Source organism: Puma concolor, chromosome B4, assembly GCF_028749965.1.
Source record: "Puma concolor isolate L17-30 chromosome B4, mPumCon1.1.hap2, whole genome shotgun sequence".
Classification (NCBI taxonomy): Eukaryota; Metazoa; Chordata; class Mammalia; order Carnivora; family Felidae; genus Puma; species Puma concolor.
The window spans coordinates 3,797,133-3,816,142 of record NC_141673.1 but is presented as its reverse complement, the minus strand read 5'-3'; the positions used below and the strand labels follow the sequence as shown (position 1 = coordinate 3,816,142).

General features: G+C 55.5%; 1 long non-coding RNA gene across 1 annotated transcript; it reads left to right on the top strand.

Moving 5' to 3' along the window:
* The first annotated feature begins 5,567 nt into the window (after nt 1–5,567).
* LOC147578833 (uncharacterized) lies at nt 5,568–12,086 on the top strand. The gene is made up of 2 exons (XR_015253232.1): nt 5,568–6,251; nt 8,091–12,086. It is a non-coding gene; the product is annotated as an uncharacterized LOC147578833 (long non-coding RNA).
* Nucleotides 12,087–19,010: the final 6,924 nt, after the last annotated feature.

Below are 19,010 nucleotides of genomic sequence, written 5' to 3'. Positions count from 1 at the left end.
TTTGTGGTAATGGAGTTTTCTCTCTTGACGGTGATGGTAGTGACATGGGCATACATACACTTGTCAGAGCTCACCGAATAGCATAAGTGGAAGAGATCTCACGGAATGGAAATTAGACCTCAATAAAGTTAATTTTAAAATTCTTGGTGTTTATTTTCCAAGTCCTATAGAGGTTACTATTTGGTGACACGAAATGCTTAGGACATATTGAACGAAACGGTTGTGAAATAATCTATAGTATGATCCTACACACACATATGCAGTACGTATACATGGCTGGCTTGGAAAACACCAGAAGGACTTCCATCGAAATGTACCTAGTAATTATCTCGTGGGTAATTTTTGTTTTCTTGTTTGGGGCTTTCCCATATTTCCAAATTTTCTGCAGCACGCGTTTTTCTTTTCATAAACAAATAAGAACAAATATATCTCTTTTCCCTTTTTCCAGCGAGAGCAGGCCGGGGACGTGAGGCTGGGTCCCAGGACGGATGGTGAGGACACCCCCGGAGGGGTCCAGCGAAGGGGAGCTCCCTGGGAGGTGATCGCGGACGATGAGGGTGCGAGGGGTGGGGCCCTCCCCTGTCCCCAGTCCTTTGGCCGGGGTTTCAGTGCTGGGTTATTCACCGGCATCACTGATGGAGGGAGGAACGTTATCCTTGGCCCGGAAGCCAGACCCTTCCATTTGGAGTGCGGGGACCCGCGGCTCCTCTCCCGAATGCACTGGTCTCCTGTGCTGCCCCGAGCACGGGCGGGGGTGGGGGTTCTGGTCTCTCTGCTGCCCAGGCTGCTTGCTTTCCCCCCTGGAGGAAGTTGTCCTCGGTGAGAGTTGCAGGGACCGGGGTGGGGGTGGAGGTGGCAGACCCCGCAGCGGATCTCATGCCCTCCGTGGCCCTGGGAGGCCGGGGCCGTTATTCACCGCCACCACTCTCTCCAACTTTGGGGAAGCTGAGGCAGAAGTGATTCACTGAAGTCACCCAGGCGGTGGAGCTCAGACTTGACCCCACGCCTGGATTCTCACACGATTCAAGCTTCATTTCCCGGGAGCTTCTGGGCCCCAACTGGCTCATCAATGCGGGGTGGGTTTGGGGGCCCGGGGCTGAGTTTTCTCCCACGCGCGTTGTCTGCTCCGGGTTCTTGTGCGACTTCTTTTTTTTTTTTTTTTTTTTTAATTTTTTTTTTCAACGTTTATTTATTTCTGGGACAGAGAGAGACAGAGCATGAACGGGGGAGGGGCAGAGAGAGAGGGAGACACAGAATCGGAAACAGGCTCCAGGCTCCGAGCCATCAGCCCAGAGCCTGACGCGGGGCTCGAACTCACGGACCGCGAGATCGTGACCTGGCTGAAGTCGGACGCTTAACCGACTGCGCCACCCAGGCACCCCTCTTGTGCGACTTCTAACGTACGCACATTCGGTGGACCCGGCAGCTGAGCTTCGCAGCGGAATGTGAACTTCTCTGAGAACAGGGCTCTGCCTGCTCTTGGAGCCGCTGGGGCCCCGGCATCGCCCCGAACCTAAGGCCGCTTCCCTCTCGCCAGCTGGCCTCACAAAGGTTCCGAGGAGGAGGCCCGACCGACTCGGTTTCTCTTCCCTTCCTCACTGAGCAGATTCTGTAACAGACTGTAGAAATGGAAAAATAAAAGCCTGAAACTGTTAAAAACAAAAACAAAAAGTGAGTGTGTGTGTGTGTGTGTGTGTGTGTGTGTGTGTGTGTGTGTGTGTTAAACCAAGTCACAAATGGGAAAGAAGAGACAACAGCAAGTTAAGGACACTTGGTGATGTAGTGTTTCCCGCTCAGGTCACGATCCCGTGGTTCATGGGTTCAAGCCCTGTGTCGTGATCTGTGCTGACAGCATGGAACCTGCTTGGGATGCTCTCTCTCCCTCTCTCCGCCCTTTCCCCACTTGTGCACGCGCACACGCACGTGCTCTCTCGCTCTCTCTCAAGATACATAGATTTTTATTTATTTTTATTTTTTATTTTTTATTTTTTTTCAAGATACATAGATTTTTAAATAAGTAAATAAAATTCAGTTGATGAGGTAAAAGAAAGAAAGTTTAACAAATGTCATGTATTTATATGTCTATTTATAGAACTATAAAGAAAGAAAACGTAAAGAGAGTGGCCAAAGTCTTTGGAGTCCAGGGACCAGGATGGAAATTTTCTCCCTTTCCATCTTCCTTCCTTCCTTGTATGTTCCTTTTTTTTTTTTTAATGTTTATTTATTTTTGAAGGAGAGAGAGACAGAGTGTGAGCAGGGGAGGGGCAGAGAGAGTGGGAGACACAGAATCCAAAGCAGGCTCTGGGCTCTGAGCTTGAACCCATGAGCCACAAAATCACGACCTGAGCCGAAGTCAGACACTTAACTGACTGAGCCACCCAGGTGCCCCCCCCACCTTTTTTTTTAAGTTTATTTATTTGTTTTGAGAGACATAGAGATAGCACAAGCAGGGGAGGGGCAGAAAGAGAGGGAGAGAGAGGGAATCCCAAGCAGGCTCCTTGCTGCCAGCCCAGAGCCCAACTCAGGGCTCCAACTCATGAACCCATGAGATCATGAACTGAGAGGAAACCAAGAGTCAGACACTTAACCGACGGAGCCACCCAGCCCCCACCCCTGCCTCCACTTATGTTCCTTAAACTTTCTATAACACTCGTATTTTTTTTTTTAATTTTTTTTTCAACGTTTATTTATTTTTGGGACAGAGAGAGACAGAGCATGAACGGGGGAGGGGCAGAGAGAGAGGGAGACACAGAGTCGGAAACAGGCTCCAGGCTCTGAGCCATCAGCCCAGAGCCCGACGTGGGGCTCGAACTCACGGACCGCGAGATCGTGACCTGGCTGAAGTCGGACGCTTAACCGACTGCGCCACCCAGGCGCCCCAACACTTGTATTTTTTTAAGTATTCTCTACACCCAAAGTGGGGCTCGAACTTACAACCCCGAGATCAGGAGTCGCATGCCCTACCGACCAAGCCAACTGTAGGCGCCCCTACAGCTGAATGACTTTTAAAATAAGATGAGATAAACTTATATGAAAAGTAGGTAAAATACATCATATGAAAATACATTATATATAAAATACATTATATTAAAATGCATTATATTAAAAGCAGTCAGACTGTCCGTGAGCCTTCCCGTCAAACGGTAACCATGACAACCAAGGGTACTTTGGACTGAGTACCTGCTATGTGCCGGGTCCTCTGCGAACATCTCCCATCACCCTGTCTCCTCAGGACGCCCTGCAGGAGGGACCGGGCGCCCCCAGCCCAGGGAGCCGAGCCCCTGAGACAGCAAATGAGGCAGAGCTGAGGGCTGGACGTGGACGCCTCTGACTCTCTTGGAGCTATATTCCTTCCATAACAGCTTCCTGCGTCTTCAGGGGGCACGTTTTTCCTAAATACAATGGTCGTGGATGAAAACATTTTTATCTCGTTTACATAGAATCTGGGATTATTTCTGTAAACAGAATTTAGTAAAAGAAATATAAAAGTCATAGTTTTTTTGGTTTTGTTTTTGGATTTTCTGTTTGTTGGTTTACTTTATGACATCGTTAACCAATGTCCAAACTAAGGACCAATGTCCAAACCAAGCTACGTAACTTTCTGGGCCCAGGGCCTCTTGTTCGCAAAGGATTAAGACTTTTTTTTTTTTTTTTTTAGAAATTATTATTATTATCTTTTAATGTTTTATTTATTTTTGAGACAGGGAGAGACAGAGTATGAGCAGGGGAGGAGCAGAGAGAGAGGGAGACACAGAATCCGAAACAGGCTCCAGGCTCCGAGCTGTCAGCACAGAGCCCGACGCGGGGCTCGAACTTGTGGACCGCGAGATCATGACCTGAGCCGAAGTGAGACGCTTAACCGACTGAGCCACGCAGGCGCCCTAAGGATTGAGAAGTTTACGAGGAGGTCCACAGATCATTGATCATGCAGCACCTGCACAGGCCACGTGCCCATCGAGCCTCCCCCGACAAGGTCTTGATAGGATTTTGGTGGAGCCACGGTGACATCCGCTTTGGGGACAAACGGAGCACCAGTGACCGCACATCAGAGAACAAATGGTTTCAAGCTTCGGAAAGAGGCGCAGTTCCCGAGACATTTTCCAGTCCTGAAAAGCCAAAGTGGCTGCAGCTGAGGAGAGGAGTCGCCAGGGAGGACGCCACGGGACAGAGCAGGTAGGTCTCCTTCCCCGCGCAAGGGTGGGGCCTCTGCACAAGGAGCTTTCACAGAAAGCAAGGGATCCCTACAGCATGTTCCTGTGAAATGTCACACCCTGACACGGAGTCTTGATAAAACTTCAATCGTGTCGCCGGAGTGTGTGTGGCTGACCAGCCGAGGTCTAGGGGAGAAGTGAGCGAAAGCCAAGGCTCACACTTGCTCCAGTAAAAACACAGTAAGAGGGGCGCCTGGGGGGGCTCAGGCGGTTAAGCCTCCAACTTCCGCTCAGGTCATGATCTCGCGGTTCGTGGGTTCGAGCCCCGCATCGGGCTCTGTGTGGACAGCCTGCTTCGGATCCTGTGTCTCCCTCTCTCCCCGCCCCTCCCCTGCTTGTGCTCTCCCTCTCTCTCAAAAATAAATACGCATTAAAAAAAACCTTAGAGGGGCGCCTGGGTGGCGCAGTCGGTTAAGCGTCCGACTTCAACCAGGTCACGATCTCACGGTCCGTGAGTTCGAGCCCCGCGTCAGGCTCTGGGCTGATGGCTCAGAGCCTGGAGCCTGTTTCCGATTCTGTGTCTCCCTCTCTCTCTGCCCCTCGCCCGTTCATGCTCTGTCTCTCTCTGTCCCAAAAATAAATAAACGTTGAAAAAAAAATTTTTTTTTTAAATAAAAAAAATAATTAAAAAAACCTTAGAAACACAGCAAGAAACTCCATTCCACCTGCCGTGGCGAAGGGTCTTAGGCTTCGTTGGCAGGTGGATTTCCCTCCACCGCCCGCCCCCAGATGAGGCCCGTGGGCCCTGGGAACACACTGGAAGCCTATGTGTGTAGGTTGAGGAGGATTCCGCGGCTCAGAAGACGGCTCCGCACGGCACTCCAGCCAGCCCCAAGCGCAACCCCCTTGCTCATTTTCTCTTTAAAAAACAAACACACAATCCACCCTGCTTCTCCCAGCGTTTCGGACACTCTGGAGTAGCAGGCCTGGAACAGAGTAGTCTCTCCATAAACAGTCTTACAAGGAAAGATGGACAGACACATGGATAAACAGGGCAGCGCAGGGGCATCCCAGGGCTGATTGGTAGGTGGCTACTCTGTGCCCCCCAGCTCCTGTTCCAGTGCTCACAGGACCCCTGAAGGGACGGGGCTTGGGTGGTGCACAGGTTCCCAGACCTAGGGCCGCTCAGCTGCCTCCCCCAGCCCGGATGTGTCCCCAGGACGCTGCCCCGGGTAGGTTCCAAGCCAGGCGGAGCCAAGAGGGCAGAAAATGAAGAAGAGCAGCCCAGGGCTGCCAGGTGTGGTCAAGGCCTGGCACACGAAACATGTGCCCGAAGGGCAGGAACGGGGTCCTGCATTCACTGCAGATGCCGGCTGGGCCTCTCCGCGGTCCCCTCCCGGACACCGGGGCTCACCAGCTGTCCTTCCACTCTGAGGACAGAAACATAGGGTAGCTGGCCGCAGTGGCTGACTCAAGCCCTTTGCTGGGGGGACAAGACAGACAGAGACCCAGGGGCTGCTGCTGCCCCGGGGACTCGGTGTTAGTGTCACTACCTTTCAGGAAGCATATGTTCTGCTCTCTTCGCCACCCCCTCCGCCCCCCAATTTGCCCAAGACACTTGGGAGTGGGTTATAAAACACACAGGTGCCCCAGGAGGGTGCCCAGCAAGGCTGAAGGAGACCCTCCAGAGGGGGAGGGGTGGTTGTTTACCAATTAAGAAAGAAACAACCCCAAAAAGCTCTGGGCGGAATTTCAAATTGTCGGATTTCTAAGTAGCCAGCACCCCCCCCCCGCCCCCCTCCAGCGTATTTCTTTCTTTCCTCCCCTCTCCCGGCCTGCTTTCCCTCTTTGTTGCCAAGCTCAGACGTCGCTGCTGAAACCCAGCCCAGCGCCCGCGAAGCCCGGAAACTTCCAGCTCCGCGACCGGGCGGAAAGTTGGGGTCGCAAGGCCAGGGTGACAGTGGCGCCCCAAGGGCCGGGCGCGGCGGGGACCCGGGGCGCCGCCCGTCGCGGCCTCGCTCCGCCCGGCCGCGCCGGGACCTCGGACAGTCCAGGGGCCGGACGTGAACTTGACCGCGCGGGGCTCCCCGGGACGACCCGGTAAGCGCGCCCGCTCCCCCGCCCTCGCCCCACCCCGTGCGCCGCGGCCGGCCGGGGTCCGAGCGCGCGGCCCGGGCTTCGGGGCTTCGGGGCTTCGGGACTTCGGGGCTTCGGGGCTTCGGGACTTCGGGACTTCGGGGCTTAGGGGTGGGCGGCCCGGGGTGCAGGGGCCGGGTCTCGGGCCGGGAGGGGGCGCCGCGGCCGCCATGAGAGCGCACCGCCGAGCCCCGGCCCTCCAGCGCCCCGCGAAGTCTGCCCTCCCCGGCCTCCTCCCGAACAAAGCCTCGGAAGTTCGGGAGGGAATCTTCCCGACACGTTCCCTCCCGGGGGCTGCTGCGTCTGGGCGGCGGCCATCCAGGCTCTTAAAGGGGAAACAAGACCACTCGGGCTCTCTCCTCTGTTTCTTGCACGCCCCCCCCACTTTGGCTGAGGGAAGCAGGGGGGGCGGGGGGGTGCCACTGCACCTCTAAGGTGGTCACTCTCTCGGGCAGGGGCCTGCCCGGGGGGCTCCACGCTCGGATTAGGGCCTGCCAAGAAGAGGGACCCCCCAACAGTTCAGGGAGAACCTGCCCCATCCGGGCCGCAGCAGGAGCGGTCCTGGGGGCTCTGGGGGGACACTGCTCCCGACCCACCCCACTTCGCCCGGCAGCTTCTCTGCAGCCATGCCGGGGGGCCCTCCTGAGCAGGACGCACCCGGCCACAACGTCCCTGTCTGCTCTGCCTGGGGTGACTGTGCCAGGGCAGCCGGAATGCCAAGCCACCATGACACAACATGGCAGCCGTGGTCGGGGCCTGTGGAGGAGAGGGAGCCCGGGGCCTGTGGGACCTTGTCCGTGGGGAGCAAGGGCGGGGACACGGGTGCCTCCTTCACCCGCTTTCCTCTGCCCACAGACCCAGGCCCAGCAGCCACTCCAGCCCATTTCTCCACACCTTTCCCCCTTTGCCTGAGACAGGCCTGTGAGTGTCCTGATCCCTGGAGGGGGGTGCACCTACGGGATAGGGAAGCCCCCCCCCCCAACCGGGTTGCTGGCAGAACCTCGAAAGCTCCAGAGTTCTGCCTTGGGTCTGGGCCTGGATCTCTAAGATGCACTGAATGCCCCCCGACCGGAGCGGGGACTGCCTGCGTGGCCTTGCTCTAGACAGTGGCCAGGCTCCTGACCTTCTGGAGATCTCCATTCCCAGGGCTCCCGGAGCCCACAGTCCTCAGTGAGAGGCCCGCAGGGCAGTGGCTAGAGCACCCTTGCGGGAGCGAGGCCTGGGCCAGCTGGGGATTGGGCAGGTCACCACCCTCAGTGCCCCGGACATTCCAGCGGGGGCCTCCAAAGGGCAGCCTGCAGGGTTCAGGCAGGCCAGGTGGGGCCCAGTGGAGATTTTTCAGGGACCAAGGAACAGAGAACAGATCCCAGGCCTGCCAGCAGCTGCCAAGAGGGTAAAGGCCTAGGGTTCCAGAACTGCAGACTCTTTAGGAGAAGAAAACCCATACTTGTGCATGGAATGTCCAAACTTTGAAAATATCACAGGACAGAAGAAATATATCCTTGGGTTGAACCCAGCCTGTGGACCCCCACTGTGCAACCCCTTGGACACATGAGCTGGTTAGTGGTAAAAGGAGGCAGATTTCCTAGTGACCCTAGTCCCAGCTCAAGCTCTGGCCAGGAAGCCCCATAGATCTGGGGAACAGGGAGGGGAGGTGATCCGCACCCCACTTGCCCCACGTCTCAGGGAAGTCGTGGCCTCCGCATACTGAGTGCTCCAGACAACTGAGGCTGACGTTGCCCCCTTGGGCCCACGTTTGCTTAACTGAACTGATTTGAAGTTAAAAATCTCGCTTTGAATCAGGTAACAGGACTGCCCCGCCCCCACGTCCTCGGAGGAGCCTCGGTGCCCTCTCAGCCTGTGCCCACAGAGCTCGCTGTGTAGGACGCAGAAAGCGAATCTGAACTTGAACTTTCTTCCTGTCCCAAGCAGTACAGTCAACCTCCAGGTACGAAAACCTGGGCCTGTTGCTGCACAGCGGGCGGGCCGCAGAGAGGCGGGGCTGTGCCTCCAGCCCGGGGGCCCTGGGAGACTGACCTCGTCTCCCGGCATCCTCAACTTCCTCACTCATAAAATGGGCTCAGTACTGGCTCTGACTCAGTGGGATCGTGGGGAGGATGGCGATACCCGCGTGCACACTTAGCGTGGTACCAGCACACAGTAGGCACTCAGTATGCGTTCACTGCTCCGTCGGACTGCAGTCCGGGTAGACCCTGCCGCTGGCTCCCCTCACAAACCCACCTGCTTCTGGGGCCGTTCAGGACTCTGTCTCGCCATTTCATGTCAACCCTCAATTGCTTGCCTCTCCCCGCTTCCTTTGTTTCTTTTCTTATCCTCAAAGAAAGCATCGCTGAGCCTCTCCCCTATGTCGACAGCCCTGTGCTGAGCACTGGGGATCGAGAGGTGAGTCTCATACACACGGTACCTTGAGAAGCTGCTGGAGGCTCTGTGCAGCTATGACACCGGGGTGAGGTTCTCTGGGCTAATTTCCCATCCAGAGAGGGTGTTTCCTGCACAGTGCTCCTGCTGGCAGCCCTGCAGTCTTTGTTGAATGCCTCCAGAGACGAGCAGCTCACCACTTCCCCGGTGGTGTGTCTGCGGCAGCCTCGTCGGTATCCCCGAAACTTGACTGTTTGGACCGGGTGTAGACAGGACTACAGCAGTGGCTCTGGGTCTGAGGCGCCTGGTTTTACAGGGGGGAGGGGGATACACACACCTGGTAAGAGGGTCCTAAAAAGTGGGTGAGGTGCTCGTCTTAGAAGGGACGGAGGCGTGTTGTTACAAAACAGAGCCCCGTTTCCCACTTTTGCCGGTAGCCTCTGTAGCAAGGAGAAGAAGACGACAGGGCTCTCTGAGCGGGACATTAACCAAACATAGTACAAAAAGCTGGTCGCTGCACTAAGGAAGCCGGGGAGCCAAGCGGGGGCGTCCGGAGGTCTCGGGTCGCCCGCTGGGACTCCGGCTGCACAATCCGCAGAGCTCAGTATGAAGGGAACGCGTGCGGCCCTTGTTCAGAATGATCAAGAATTTCAAGATGGTGACAGCAGGGCATTAAACGAAGGGTGGGCCCTTCTGAGCACAGGGCCTTCCCTTTGTGACAGGTCACCAACTCGTGAGGCCGGCAGGGCTCCTTGAACGCGCTCCCGCCGCGAGCGGAGGCCGGAGAGGACCCCCAGGCGGTCCCTCCAAGGAGCGTGACTCCTCTCCCGCACTGCCTCTTCCTTCCATCACTGATGTTACATGCTAATTTTAGAGCATTTTGAATCCTCACCAAAGAAGAAAAATATTTTCAATCACCTGGAAAACCCCGCTCTCGGAAATAGCCAGTGGGAGCGCCTTCGGCAGCTTCCAACTTCCACAGTTTGAAACAGAATTAGCATTTTAGCTTCTTCTGGTAATATGTATCATTTTATCTCCTGCTTGTTTCACTAAATATTTTATCACCGCCCCTTCCCAAGTCAGAAGATCTCATTCTTGCACCGGTTGATTGTTAATGACTAAATATTCCGTTGGATACATCTTTTTTGACAACCCTTGTTATTGGATGCCGGCTATTTCCTGTTCTCTCTGGTATAAACAGCACTTTGAGGAATGCCTGTGGGCACATTTCTGCCGATTTCCTAGGAGAGCAAAGGCTCTTAGGTCCCAGAAGTCTCTTGGGGGGGGGGGGTGTCTCTGAAGTGCCTCCTTGGCCACGGTCTCTGGATGAGGACCCTGGGCCCAGGGAGCAGAGGCCCCGGCCCCAGAACTTCCTGCCTGGCCTATCGTGAGGACAGATTAATGATAATGAGGCGGAAGATGGCCCCTTATCCCACCGAACTGTGGACCGGGTTTCGGGGTCTGGGCTGCCTCGGTCACTAAGCCCGCCAGGCTGGGGATGCAATAAAATAAGGCTTAGCGGGGTGCCCTCTCTTGGGCAACACTCGGACATGGTGGCGTGGAAAAGCAGGAAGAAGGGGAGGAGGAGGGGCGTGGGGAGGAAAAGCAGAAGCCGGGAGGTGAGGTGAGAGCCCCCTTAGGAGAGGAGGGCTCTGCGGGGCATCTGGTCACTTGGCCGAAGACTCCAGAGGGCAAGATGAGGTCTGCCAACCGCAGCCCAGCACGGCCCGCCACCGATGCGCAGCGGACTTTGTGTGGCGTGGATACGGAGGTGGGCTGCACCCGCAGCCTCGCTCAGAGGCGTCTGGACATGTGGGGGAGGAAGGGAGGTGGTGTATGAGTTTCCTATTGCTGCAGTAACAAAGGTCACTGGTTTAGTGGCCTCCACCAAGGCAAGCTCATTATTGTGCAGCTGTGGAGGCTGGGAGTCCGCAATGACTCACGGGGCTAAAACCAAGGTGCTGGCAGGCTCGGTTCCTTCTGGAGCACCACCCCCCCCTCCCCCCCCCCCCCCGGGGGAGAAACCTTGCCTCGGCCTTTTCTAGCCTCGAGAGGTGCCCACATTCCTTGGCTTCTGGCCCTTCCTCCATCTCCAGGGAGAGACTGCACCCCTCCTTCTCTGATCACCGTCGGTCCAGGGGCTCCATGTTCAAGGGTTTGTGTCATTACATCGGACCCAACCGGATAATCCAGGATCCAGGCCCTTAACTCGTCCACCCGCCCAGTGGATTTGGACTCTTCTGGGTTTGCTCCTGGGCTGAGTAAGTTCCTGCCAGAGGCCCTGTTATTGGCTCCCCACTTGGCCTACCTCCAGGACAGAGGTTCTGGGAGCTCAGGCAGGTTCTCTGCTCAGCCAGGAGCTGCTTTGCCTCACCTAAACCCCACAGGGCAGGCATCATGGGCGCTATTATCCCCATTTCACAGGTGGGCAAACTGAGACCTGGCGAGGCTGGATGATGTGCTTAAGGCCACACAGCTAGCGGGGGACAGAGCTGACCCTCAGTAATGGCGGACCCTAAACCCAGGGCCCCACGGGGCCTGCCACCTGCCCCTAGGAATACAGCCTTCCCTGGCTCTCCCTTAACCATAGCCCTTGATTCTTTCCAGAAGGGCGGCAGGCCTTCCTGCCTCTTTTCCAGAACAGGCCGGCTGTTCTCAGGGACAGAAAAGCCACAGGGCGGCCCTTGGCAGGGGGCTCGTGTGAGCGCGAAGGGATGTGGGAGCCTCACCAGGCGGCGGGGCCTCACCGCGGCTTGCGTGTTGGTAGGCGAAGGTGTGGATAGCAGAAGACACGCTTGTCCCAGCCTGGAGGGCAGCCGCCCTGCCAGGTCCTGCTCCCCGCTGAGGGCCTTTGGGACGTCTCTTAACACAGAACCAGCACAGCACGTTGACCTGACCAATGCAGAGTTGCTCTGAATAAGGAAGTGAGGAAGAGAACGTTCCTGGCTCAGCATCTGAAGCTGGGCTGGCCCTCCATACACAAAGGCAGGCAAGGGCGTGCACCCCACGGCTGGGACTGTGCAGAGGGCACGGCCCGCCTTCCCTCCAAGCCACCCCCTGCAGCCGATCCCCCCACCCCCAGGGGCCTGAGCCTGGCACGGGAGGAGTTAAGCGGCTGCCGCGGGCACCTTGGCACACGGAGCTGCCCAGAATGTCCGGCTCCCCACCCCCACTGCTTTTCTTCCCTTTTTTTGCCTTTTTCCTTCTTAATTAATCATACGCTGCTGCCCAATTTAAATATGGAAATGCCCAGGCCTGGCGATGCAATTATTCCCCAGGCCAGGCGGGCTGTCCGGCCCTGGGCTGCGGGGAGCATCGTGGCATCGCCTCCTTTCTGGTGTGTGTGAAATTATGTGCACAAAAGGCGTCTCCTTATCTGAGTGTGTGAACTAACTAAATAAATAAGGGCTTTTGTTTGTTTCCCGGCTCCTGCACATGACTGTTTTGACTAAAGCGCCCGTGTTGTCTGTGCCTTTATGGGGCTCCGGAGAGGGGCCGGGGGCGGGGGGCGGCCGCCGGGCATCTGGGCCTCTCCCTCCCCGGGCACCGCCGCGGCCCGCACCCCTCCCCGCACACACCCTCGCCGGAAAGTTCCCCTGCCCGGGCCGGGCTCCCAGGAGGCTGGCACGGTGCCAGGCTCGCCGCCGAGCGCGGGCAGCGGGGTGGGGCGAGCGGAGGCGGCGCCGAGGACGTGGCCGGGCGCCCCGGGCGCGAGCCGGACCGAGGCCCGGAAGGTGAGGGCACCCCCCCCCCCTCCGCCCCCGACACACACACTCCCACCCACCCGGGCGGGCGCAGGGTGGGCACGGGGCGGCGGTGGGGGTGGGGGTGGGGGGGGCGCCGATCGGGCCCGGAGCTGGAGGGCGGGCGGTGGGGGAGGGGAGGGCACAGAGCCGGGCAGTGCCAGGCGGCCGCCCGCCCTCCCTCCGGGCCGGGGCTCCGCGGGGAGGCCGCGCGTGCACGGGGGGCCAGGCGGGCCGTGGTGGTGGCCGGAGGAAGGCCGGCGGGGCGAGGCGGGGCCCGGGGCTGTCAAGGAGAAAAACATCCCAAGGCCTGCAATTTGCTGCCCTCAGCTTTTTTTTTTTTTTTTTTTTCCTCCTGCTTGGGAGGGGAGGAAAAAAAAAAAGCAGTGCTTCCTCTGGAGGCGGATGCAAAAAGGATGCAGAATTTTAACCATCTCCTGCACCCGGTCCTTCCTCAGCAGGGTGTCCAGGCCCAGGCCGGGCACCGCGGTGTGGACCGAGGGCGGGTGGTGAGGGTGCCAGGTGCCCTTCTCTGCCAGACGCTGGAAAGCCCGCATCCTCTCCAGCCCGCATCCCCGTCCAGGAGCTGGGCCCAGGGCAGGGGGTGTGAGGACTGGAGGTCATGGGGCAGGTGGTGGGCCCCCGGCGGGTACAGCTGCCTCTGGTGTCACCGTCCCCTGCCCTTGGTGGCTTGGTGGGCTTTTCTCTGGGTGTCGCATGGCATGCCTCGGCACAACGCTGGGGGGGGGGGGGGTCGTGTCTTGGTTCTCCCTGACTTGGGGCCTTCGGCTGTTCTGGGATCCCCCGGCCTTTCTCGTGACCAATTTCTGTGCTTAAAAAATAATTTGGTAAGTTTTCCGGCGTCTGGCAGGGGCTCCACACACCGTACATTCAGGGCCGGACGTAAGGAATGAATTCTACGGTGCGGAAGGTGATTTGGTCACCGGAGGGACAGCAGGGCAAGCCCCGGGTGCGGAAGGAGAGGCCCGTGCCCCTCGCGGCGCTGTGTGGGGAGCGGTCCCGGGAGCTTGGTGGGATGGTCCAGGGAGGCACAGGGCCTAGGGCCCATGAATATGTTTTAACTTTAATGTCCCTTAAAATCCGGAGAAAAAAATGACTGCAATCATAATGAATAATATAATGATGAATTCAGTCATCTTTATATACCAGTGCAGTCATAACATATAATTTTAATATGTAAGGAGCAAGGGGCCATGAGGCAGAAGCATTTGGGTCCCTGAAAGTCACGATGGGGCCCTAGGCTGGTCAGCCTGTCCCAGGACAAAGGGTCAGGTGTCTGGCTCCTGGGAGGCCTTTGGGGGCCATCTGGGTGCCCTGTGAATCTGGCTTCTCCGAAAGCCAGCCAGGACAGGTTGGCACAGCCAGCTGTGCAGAGGAGCCAGGGCCCTTGTGTGTGTGTGTGTGTGTGTGTGTGTGTGTGTGTGTGTGTGTGTTCCTATGCACACGTATGTGTTTTACAAAGGATTCCCACGCACGTCAGTGTGAAAGACCCGGTTCTGGAGACAGGTGAACCCAAGGCTGAGGTCAGACGTGGCCGTGAGAGCCTGGTGTTCCTGGCCGTGGGGTGAGGGGTTGTGACTCGGCCAGGAGCTATGGTGGCATCCCCCCCCTGCCCCCGGCCATTGTCTCCCTGGGAGAGAGGGGATTTGGAAGCCCACTCCCAGCCCAGCCCAGCTCTGTGCAGTAGACACAGAACACGAGCTGCAGACCGGGCCACATGCGTAATTTCACGTGGCTGAACACCCACCTTTTTTAAAAAGTAAAAGCAAACAGATGACATTCCCTTTAATAATACAACTTACTTTATCTAGTATATATTCGAAGGAGTATATTTTAGTGTGTAATTAATACGAAATTATTAATGAGTTTTTGCTTTTTTTTCTTCTATGAAGTCTCTGAAATCCAGAGTGTATGATCCACATACATCTCCATTCAGACGGACTCCCTGACTTTCAGAGGCTTAGTGGTCACATGTGGCACGTGGTGAGGGACTACCGTATCGGGCAGTGCGGGTGTCGCAGGTCCCCAGGCCCACCACCACCCACCTCCACACCCCAGAGTGGAGGAGACTGGTTTTTCTGCTTCTATTTTTTTTTTTTTTTTTTTTTTTTGCTGGTGGCCCTTCTTGGCCAGGGTCAAAGATGCTCGTGGTGTCTAAGTCAGGCCCCCAGCATCCCCGAGAGCTGCAAGCTTCCAGGATGAGGGGAGGACTGCTGGGAAGGGTTTCTTCGGCCATGCTCCCAGACGCCAGGGGGACGGTACAAAGGGCTGGCTTCAGGGTACAATAGTGGGGCGGTTAGTCACAGTGCCGGGCAGCGGGCAGGCACACAGAGCTCCCTGTGTCTGTGCCTGGCCGGGCTGGGCCCTGCAGCCCGGTTTCCCCTCTCTGCCTTTTGTTTGCACCCCTCCCTACTCCCCGATTAACCCCCTGCTCCCCGTTGCCTACCTGGCTGCTTGGCTGGGCCATCCTTACTAAGCTCCGGTTTCCATCAGCCACCCTGGCCAGGGGCAGGCTCCTTCTGGAAGGAGAGCTCAGGCCCTGCACGGTTTCACTGGCAACTCTTGGGAGAGGGGCATCGGAAGAGCTCCGACGCTGTGGTTCTGCCGTGTTTGTGTGGTTTTTGCGTGACTTAGAGCAGTTTTTGCGTGAGTTAGATAGCCGTGCGTGCTGGCTCCCTACTTCAAGATCCCATCAGCATTTGAGAGGGTGCCTCGTGCGAGGGGCTGTGCATTGCCGGAAACAATGAAAAGCCAAAACTGTGAAGAATTAAGGAGTGGCCCCGAAGCGTGTGCCCGCACGGCACATTTCAAGGCGAACAGACTGATATAAATATTTTAATCCTGTGCAGAGATGATGGATAAGATAAAATAAATTAGTCATGTCCCAGCCCTGTCTGGGGACACTTGGAAAGCGGGACTTCGGCTAGCATTCGGTCCTTAGCACTGACAACTAAACTCTCCCTGCTGGCTTGTGATCCTGGCGACCCCGGGATGGAATTAGCTGTTTGTTGTGATTTGACAGTTAAATTATTAACATGTGGGGAAGGTAACTGCCCTGCAAAAGGTATAAAATGCAGTTAGCAGTCTCTCTCTCTCTCTGTCTCTTTTTAATTAAAAATTATCTGTGCAGAAATTCTGCACCCTGGGTTGTCTTTGCTAAAGTAAAGTGGCATGTGTTTTCATTTTAGAAGGCAGGGATGGTTTGCTGTGCCCTGGGTGAGGAGAAGGAAAAGAAAGGGTCTTTTGAAAATGTGCCCATCTACTCCCCGCTTAAAAATTCCAAGCGCCAGACGGTTTCCTTGGAGGAAAGAAGTGTCTCCGATGCATTTATCTTACCTGTTGATTACATGGCATAATTACTTTTCACAAGAATTTAATCCCTGTCCGAAACCGAAGGCGTCTGTGGAATGTGAACGGCCTAGGTGTGCTTGGCCCACAAGAGGTTGACATCTCGGTGTTAACAATCACCGCGTGCCAATCCCGGGCCCAGTCCGCTGTCCGGACGGCACAGGGTCCCCGTGCCGTAGCCTGTCCCACGACTGCCTTTCGAAGTGATGCAAGACATATGTTCGGCTCACATCATTTTGTTCTGATTTATTTTAAACCCCTTCAGATGATTTTAGCACAAAGAGTGGTATATCTTCCTTGCATTCGGAGAGCCATTGGATTTTCAAGCTGGAGTACGATTTTTTTTTTTTTTTAATTTTCTCAAAAATCCAAATTTAGCACTTGCCTTTTAGAGTAGAAAACGGCATGCTGGTTCGTCTCTTAACTCACCGCGAAAGAGAGATCCTTCAGATCAAATCCGTTTGATTTGTTCATTCGTTCCCACCCATTGTTGTCAAGGGGCTGAAAGTGGCCCACTTTTACAAAATAACATAAGGAAAAAGGCGTGCTCCCACCCAGCCTCATGAGTGCTTGTGGGGTGGACTCCAGCCCCAGAGGAGTCACAGACGCGTCTGGGAGTCGAGATCCTTCCCCGGGGGCGTGTGGCCCTGGGCTCCCACTCATCCTTGCGCAAAAGACAGTCCTCGCCTGGATGAGCACCGCACACCTGGGCCGGCCACTTCTCGGCGCTCCCCGCATCTCTCAAGTGATAAACAGACCCTCTGCAAATACCATTCTTTTAAAACAAACCCGACAAAATCTTCCCTAATTGCAGTTCTGCCCTGGACCACCTCCAGAAATGGAGGAAGAAAAAAAAAAAAATTGGACTAACGGGAAATACAGTCGATCCCCGGGGAAAACAGCTCGCCTGCAGGAAGGTGCCCAGACCAGGTGTGGAAGCCGCTGTGGACACCTTGGGAGACTCAAAGGCTCAGCTCCAGTCCTGGGGCTCTTCGCTTCTCTGAGCCTGCTCCCCAGATTTAAAACGGGAAGCGCAGTGTCCACCCGCGCCCCGTGTCAAGGGCTGTTGCAGAAATACTCCCACGGCAGAGCCAGTATCTGCACGGCCAAGCTGCTGCCCGGTTTCATTTTCTGTTTGCGAGTGTTTTTCCAAAGGGTGAAGTGCTAGAAACACGTGAATGGCCATTATCATCGTAGTAACTTGTCCGGCAACATCCGACTCTTACTGTTTACGTTACACTCGTAAATACTTAGCAGTCATCACTCCATTCTTCCAATGAAGTCTGTCTACCTGACTTACAAGGAGTGTCATCTGATCAGTAACATGATCCTTTTCTGCGGATGAAAGCAATTGACGCTCATCGTAGAAAATTTGGATAGTACAGAAAAACGCGTGTAAGGGAAAACTTGTTCATCCCGGACTCCACCAAAGCCCTGCTCTTGCTTCCAGGATTTCCTTCCAGGCTTGGATTAACCCCATGACTTCGGTGCTGGGCCCTCCTGCCCTCTGTATTCTCGTTCTTCAGGGCCAGCTCCTTCCTCGCCCATAAGCCGCCTCCTTCAAGCAGGCCCCGCCAGGCCCTGGTGTTCTGGAGAGGACCTCGGGCTCCATGGCACCCAGCCTTCTTCCCCCCGTGCTCCGCGAACCATGTCAGGGCAGGCCAGACAAACCGCCACTGCGGCCCCATGACAGAGCCCTGGCTGACTCAGGGCGTTGGAGGAAAGGGGAGAGTGGCACGAAACACAGCCCCTTGCGAGGCCCGAGCCTTCTCCTCCGGGCAGGACAGGGCAAGGGGGCGGCAGGGCAGCAGGCACCTGGCAGCTTGGTGGAAGGGGTGAAAAGCAGGCCTGAGGTCCGGATTCTCGGCAAAGAGAGCTGCGTGAGCCAAATTACTTCTTAGACACGCAAAGTTTCGTCAGAACTGTTGAGATAATGTTTCCAAGGTGTTCAGCTTTAGGGTCCTGACTTAAACCCACCGCGAGGCTGGGGGTTCATGCCGAGTGGCTTGGTAGGGCAAAAATAGGCCAGCCTGCAGCACGAGGGCACAATTCGCAAACACCGTGTTGGAATCAGGTACGTGCCTCGGCTGGTCTCGCAGATCCGTCAGGCCTCTGGAGGGGGACAGACTGATTCCCAGCCAAATTGCTTTCTGGAGCAACTGTGATCTGGAGGGCATTCTAGAATTTCCAACTTCGCTTCTTTTTTTTTTTAATTTTTTTTTAATGTTTATTTTTATTTTTGAGAGAGACAGAGACAGAATGCGAGGGGGTTAGGGGCAGAGAGAGGGAGACACAGAATCCGAAGCAGGCTCCAGGCTCCGAGCTGTCGGCACAGAGCCCGACGTGGGGCTTGAACTCACGAGCTGTGAGATCAAGACCTGAGCCGAAGTTGGACACTCAACCGACTGAGCCACTCAGGCGCCCCTCTAAGTTCATTTCTGATAGGATAGATGGAGTCTAACCCCCCCTTAGAATAATGTAGTTTTTCAGCCCCCTAAGATCAGACCGTTAGAGATTTATTAGTAACCCACATTGCAGACAGCTTGCACAGGCAAGGCCATCGAGGGTAGTGTGAGTTACAGCAGAGAAATATTAGCAAGAACTAAAATTTGGAATAACAGGGACCCGTGGGGTGAATTATCACGTAACACAATAATGCAATAGTGTGTCCCTGTTAAAATGCTGTTGACAAAGAGTTTGCAGCCGCGTGGGGAGGACTTGGGGACGACAATGGATACAACATTTCACAAGCAGTAAATATATATGTAAATTATGTAATTGTACGCACATGTTTACTGTTGGGAAGGGAATATAATAGACTATTATTTCTGGATAGTAGCACAGAGGTGAATCCTCCTTTCTCCATGTGCTTTATACTTGAATTATTGATATTTTAGGCTTACTGCTTACATGATGTCTCTCTTAAATTTCTATCTTTAAATTACTCAGACTTCGGACTTTGCTGTCCCTTCTCGAAACACGTGGTATTTTTATGAGCAGAAAAAAAATAATTTTTAAAGGCGTGTGAGTCGAAACAGAGACAAACGGCAAATTTTCCTTCAGTGGTTGTGGATAGATGGCACGTAGCAGAAATATTCGTTAGGCCAACAAATATGTATGTAAGTAAGTATTATTCGTTTCTTATAAAAGACCTACACCTTGATAGCTTATTAATCAAACACTCCATGGGCCCGGTAACCAAATTTGCACAACCAGGGCATAAACATCTCAG